The following is a 6559-nucleotide window of genomic DNA, read 5'->3' on the forward strand; positions in this document are numbered from 1 at the left end:
TCTTCTTCTTCTTCTTCTTCTTCTTCTTCTTCTTCTTCTTCTTCTTCTTCTTCTTCTTCTTCTTCTTCTTCTTCTTCTTCTTCTTCTTCTTCTTTTTCTGAAGCTAGAACACAGAAATGCCTAAACCCAGTCTCTGCCCTGCAGATAAGAACAATGCTGTAGGACAGAGGTCAGTGAGCTTTTTCCTAAATATCAAGATATAATTAATTCTAGGCTTTGTGGTCCATTTGGTTTTTGTTGCGACTGCTCAACTCTACCCATTAAAGCAACCGTAGATACTGTGTCATCAATGGGCCTGATTGTATCCCAGTAAAATTTTGCTTACAAAATAAGAAATCCAAAAGCCATCCATTGTATAACCCAGCCCTCAGGGATGACAGTTCTTCAAGATGAAAGGAGCATAGGTCCCTGGTGAACTTCACCAAGTAAGATACTTCATCAAATCAAACCTTCAGTGGGGGTTTTTATCAGAAGAGAAAACTAAGCATCTCTATTTAAACACTGCGGTTCTGGGGATCTCTGTTACAGCCATATAACCATTATCCTGATGGACTGCAACTTTAAGACTGAGTTAGAAATGTTACATATTTTTTTCATTTAATCTTTATTAAAATATGTTGAGATAAATATTATTCTATTTTACAAATGAGAAACTGAGGCTCAGAAGACAAGGCTCAACAAATAAGGCTCAACCTTGTTCACAGAGGTTAAGAAATGGTAAAGCAGGGATTTGTGATTTTATTTCAAGTCTGTCTTCAAGATTATGGGCCCTTACAGGGTCTGAGTCTTTTTTGTTTTTATAGTAGCTGCTCAAGACACACTTGTGGATCTAAGATGTTTTGCATCTTCCGTTCTTTCAAAGGAAGACAGCTGTGCCAAGTGGGGGTGAATTCTGCCCCATGAAACATGCTGGGACTGGACTTTTGAGCCAGACATTGTCACCTCATCTACCTCCACCTCTTGAGGTCACCTGCCTGCTGTCCTTCAATATAATAAGCACAAACATTACACAGGTCACATTGCAAGATGCAGAGAGGTACTCAAATGCCTTCTAATTAAGCTGGATTGTGTAACTGAAACCAAAGATTCTGAGTGTTCTGCTATTTTAGCTTTATATTTAAATACTCAGTGACTACTTGCTCCTCTGTGTGCTATGAATCATTCAGTGTACAAGTGATTTAAAGTAACCGCTAGATTATGCCCAGGAGGGCTTGTCAATATGGCTTGCTATCAATTGCCACTTTATATCAAGGCTAATGGAATGAAATGTAATACAAAATTCTGGTTTGGAGGAAAATAAAAGAGTAGTTATCCATTGATTAAATTTACCTGAAAGACTGACATAGTCATCGACCAAATGTTATATTCCAGAATGAGTCATGTGATTTTAAGAGGTTGCCGGGAAAGTGCTGCTTGCATTTTTGATGAAACATTGAAAATACTTGTTTCCTGGGATAGTTCTTGTGACCCTAAGAATAGGAACTTCAGGAACTCCAGGTATACCCAGTCAGTACTATGTGCCAGTTGACCCTGTCTGTCCACAGCTCAGGACCCACCCCACTGGGCTGAGATCACAGATCAGAAAGGCTGAGGGAATGAACTGACCCAAAACTTCACACTTCACACTTCACAGATGAGGAGACCGTTCTGCTATACCACTTGTATCAGATTCTGGTGACCACAGACTTCATGACTCTAAACAAAACAGATTTGTTGGTTTGTAGTTCTGGAGGTCCAGAAGTCCAAAATGTATCCACAGGCTGCTTTCCTTCTGCAGACACTTGGGGACATTTTTTCCTTTTCCTTTCCAGCTCCAGAGAACACTTGCACACTTCAGCTTTCCTTCATCTTCAAAGCCTGCAGGGTGGCACCTTCTTTCTCTCTATTTCCCTGCCTCCCTCTTACAAGGGCCCTCTGATTACATGGGGGTCATAGGTAAACTAGGTTAACCTCCCTAGCTTGTTACATTTACAAAGTGCCTTTGGCCACATATAAGGTACAATTGAAATATACAGCAAATGTTTAAGTAAAAAATGTATCACAATGAAAGATACATTAGCATTAATTGCCCTCAAAATATTCTCCTATGCTTTGAACACACTTACCCTATCACTCCTGTCCCTTTCTGAAGCAGTTCTGGAAGCCCTCTTTCATGAGTGTCTAACAAAATGTGATATATACATATACAGAACGCTATTGCTGAGGGCCATCCCCCAGAAAGGCAGGTTTGTAAAAACATCACACTGTGTCCCCATTCACCTTATTCCCTGGCTCCAACACTGAGACTTCTGGTTCTTCCACAAAGTCAAAAGGACCATGAAAAGTGAACATTCTGAATTGCTTCAGTCACTGAGGCAGCCAAGACAGTGCACCTAGAGACACTCACGAAGGAGCACATCCAGAATGCTTCAGAAAATGGTAAGAACCATGGGATAAGTACGTTCGAAGCAGTGGATTCTGAGAGGAACTAATGGCAATGTGTCTTTTACTATCATATATATATATATATTTTTTTTTAATTTAAACATTCATCTTACCTTTCTGTCACACCTTGAAAGGTAACAGATGCACATGTTCTGGGTGTTCGAACATAGACATCTTCAGAGCAACATTATTCAGTGTACAGTCTGTCCAAAGCAGTTATGCTCTAAACAAACCAATGAAAATGGCCTCAACCTTAATTGACAGACACTTGGGGATCTTGTCAGTCTCCAGCAAGCCAGGCTGGGAGAGCTCAGAGCATGGGCACAGGGGTCAGGGCTTAGGCTGGGGTCTGGCTCAGCCATTTACCAGCTCTGTAGGCTGAGTCAAATTGTGTAAGAGTTGCTGACGTTACTAAAGCATCGAAACCTTGGAGGACTGGCAGGAAATGAGGCAGTGGAGACCGACAGTGAGAGCAGTGAAATGTCACGCTGCAGCGGTACATGCAAAATGTGAAAGCAGAGTGCGCCTCTGTTGTGCTCACCCTGTGACTCCATGCTCCAAATAGGGACACCATAAAAATTGTTTGACAAATGAATGAATGAGTGTCTAACTTCATGAACAGGGTCATGTTAGAACTGACCTTGGCACAGAGTCGGGATTCAATAAATATTTGTAACTAGGTAAGTGAATAAATGAATTCTGCTAGAGATGTGGTTTGTGGTTTTTATGACTTCCTCTTCAATAAAGATTGCAAACTCAGATGCCTGTGGAGCTGGGAGGCTCTGTGAGGGAATGCATGGCTGGGCTATGAGGCCAGTTAATCCTGTCCTTATTGCCAAGGGGAATTTTGGCCTGGTGCGGCCATGTTTTCTGATTTTTTTTTTTTACTTAAAGAGACACCCAAAATCCAGATTTCCATAAGAGACCCCCAGATTTTCAATCTTTTCTCAAATTCTTCTAAAGGCCAGCTGCAAGTTCTGCCAGCCAAATTCCACTCAAGCTCCCCATCTCCCATGTTTCCTCCTCAGCATTTCTTAGCTTCCAGGGCAGCCAGAGGTTGGGGAAGAAAGAGACTTTACCAGCTATCAGAAGTAAAAATGGGAGAAAGGTATGATTTCAGGCACCTATACACACACACACACACACACGCACACATGCATGCCCTTGCCATAGTAAGAATATCATGTTGCCATCTTCCCTAAAATAAACGTTGAGAAATTGAGAGTAGAGTTATGACACCTGGGAGCCGGCAGCTCTGCAGTCAGACAACAGCAGCCAGAAACAGGACCCCCTCTCGTGAGGTGGGAGGTGTTACTAATAAATAAATTAAGCAGTGCCCTAGGACCCAGATTCTAGAATTCATTCAAGTCTCGAACCTGGCATTATAAGGTAAGAAGCACAGCTTAAAACTTGTTGCAGTATGTATCTTCATAAGAGCACATACTTTTACTACATATAGATGTATTTTATTCAAAATATATCTATCTTGACAACGTGTTACCAACTCATCCATCTAGACTACTGTGATTTGCAGCTCAATACGTGGTGGCTGTCCTTTTGGGTACAGGTTTAATGAGACAGAAATTCAAAAAATGTGAACTTCTGAGAGCTGATACTTCAGTGGAGATGGTAGATCCAGGATGGAGTCTCATCTTTTCCAGAAACTTTCAGTAGATTACGGGTGAAGCAGTGAGTGTGTAGGATAAGGGAGCTGCGTATGAAACAGCTCCAGGGCCTCCCCAGTGTGGAGGTCTCTCATATTGTTGACTAAGCCTCACTGGGTGAAGCCATCTGCCTCTTCATGTCATTTATGGCCTTTTGTGATGGCCCCTAACATCTTCCAAAAGAGGAGTGCAAAACAGGAGTGCAAAGACCCAAGCCAGGAGATCAAAGAATTTCTACATTCGCTCCTGATCTGGTCAGGATTATATAGAGTGACTTTTGCAAACCTCCTAACAAATGCACACAAATACTGATAACATCTCTGCCTGGTTCTGAATTGTTCTTAACAGTTCTGGGAAGGATGCTGAGGAGGATTCTTTCTGAGCACAAACTTAGAAATATCTTGCTCCTTCATCCTTTGAGTAAATGATTCGTGGAACGCATGCATGTTAAGAAATTCAATGCTTTTTGCTTGTTTTCCTGGAACTCTCTGTTTCTGAACAGTCTCTGAAGACCGGCAATAAATACACAGTGCCGCAGAGCTAAGTGATTATCAGAATACCCTTATGTGTCTGTTACATTCATTTCAGGAAAATTCATTAATAAATAAACATATTCCATAAATATGTCAGATAAAACAAAGGTAATGAGGCTCACATTTAACAAGTCAATACTAGGAATAATAAATGATGACTTTTTATGGGATTTTCCTGTAAGATTTCTGAAAGCCCCATAAATCTTTTCCTTCACCTACTTTTATCCATGACTGTTTTCTCCAGACTAAAACTTTACCCTCCTACAATTAAAAATCAAGGCAATCACAAGGGTTTACACAAAGATGAGAATGTTGAGAACAACGACGAAGCATAGGAGGGCGTCTGCTGACTGTCCCTGTCCACTTGCTGCTCCCATGAGTTGACGCTGACTCCCTGCCTCTCTTCTCAGGGGCCCTGGGAGTTGGTGGGGTTGGCAGTCAGGGAGCGAGTGTGATCTGAGGAACGTTATAATGAATTGCACTGAAATGGCTCCACATTGCCTTTGGCTTCTGTGCCTTGCAAATCCCACAGTGCCTGGTGCATAGGAGGGACTCTAATGAATGAGTCGACTCGTGATTGACCAGAGACAGGTCACATTCATTTGTACAACAAATGTTAGCCAACTATTCAGCATGGAGATGGCTATTTCACTGGACTTGTACAACTTGATGAAAGTATCCCCTGAGCTTAAAAGGTCTCATGGGAGGAAGGGGAGTTTTGAAATCTTACAGACCTGGTTGAATCCATGCACCACACTTGCAAACCAGCCACGTGACTTTGCACAACACTTAGGAGTAATAGCCCTGAGTCCCAGGTTTTATGCTTATTTATCAAGTAGCTGCCATAAATATGCTATAATGCAGTACAATACAATGCAAGCCAGTTAACAGGTTGCTAAGGGATAAAGTAAAATATCATGTGTAAATAACCTAGTGTGGAACTGAATTATCAGGTGTTTAATAAATGTTTAGATTTTCCTTTTAACCTATGTCACCTACTAACTCTTTGGCACTGATTATTTTTAATTCTGATTTCCCAAGTAAGCCAAGTAGGAAAAAAGCACCTAATAAAAAATTCAGAACATTTTTTCTCATTATTAAATACATTACACAGCAGTTCATCATAATAGGAGAGGGCCGGGGAGGTAGCTCGGCAGCACAAGCGCCTGCCTGGCGAGCACAAGGTCCTGAGTTCGATTCCCAGTGCCAAAAACAAAACAAAAAACATCAAAATAGGGGAAAGGACTGGATGATTAGAATCTGGCAAATAAACCATTGTAAGCTGCAAGAAGTTCCCACCAGGAATAAAGAGTTTGGAAATTTGCATCCACCTTCTCGCAGACCGACTTTTGATTTTAGTTTTTGCTTTAAATCCTTATCTCCCACTATCCTTCTGGGAGATTGGAGATGATCACCAACCTGAATGCAAAGTTTTACATTAAAAATATAATGTCAAAGCCACTCAAGAATTTTAATTTTTAATTGACACAAAAATTTTGCACAATATTTGTGGGGTGCAGTATAATATTTCAATACAATATTGCTGCTAGACATGTCCGATCCTAATTTCATAAACAGGTACCACTATTTACTCATAATACTAATCCTTTTTTTGTTTGTTTATACTTATTATGTAGCCCAGGCTGGCCCCAAACTCAAAGCAATCCTCCTGCCTCAATCTCCCAAGCGCTGGGATTACAGGCATGCACCACCACATACAGCTGCTAATTCATTATTTTAAAACAAAAGTCAAAACTGAGAATACAGTCTTGCTAACTAGAAAAAATTAAGAATGTCTTGCCTTTGGGTGATTCTGGGGGAAGGGTGCGGCTCTGGTGTCCTCACTCTGTGAACTCAAGAGAGCACTGTGCACCCCGTTGCTGGTGCTCTGGAAATCATGGGCCTGGCAGCAGACAGACAGGACCTGAGTTTCTTACC

This window comes from Chinchilla lanigera, unplaced genomic scaffold (genome assembly GCF_000276665.1).
Source record: "Chinchilla lanigera isolate Chin_1 unplaced genomic scaffold, ChiLan1.0 scaffold00061, whole genome shotgun sequence".
In the NCBI taxonomy this organism is placed as follows: Eukaryota; Metazoa; Chordata; class Mammalia; order Rodentia; family Chinchillidae; genus Chinchilla; species Chinchilla lanigera.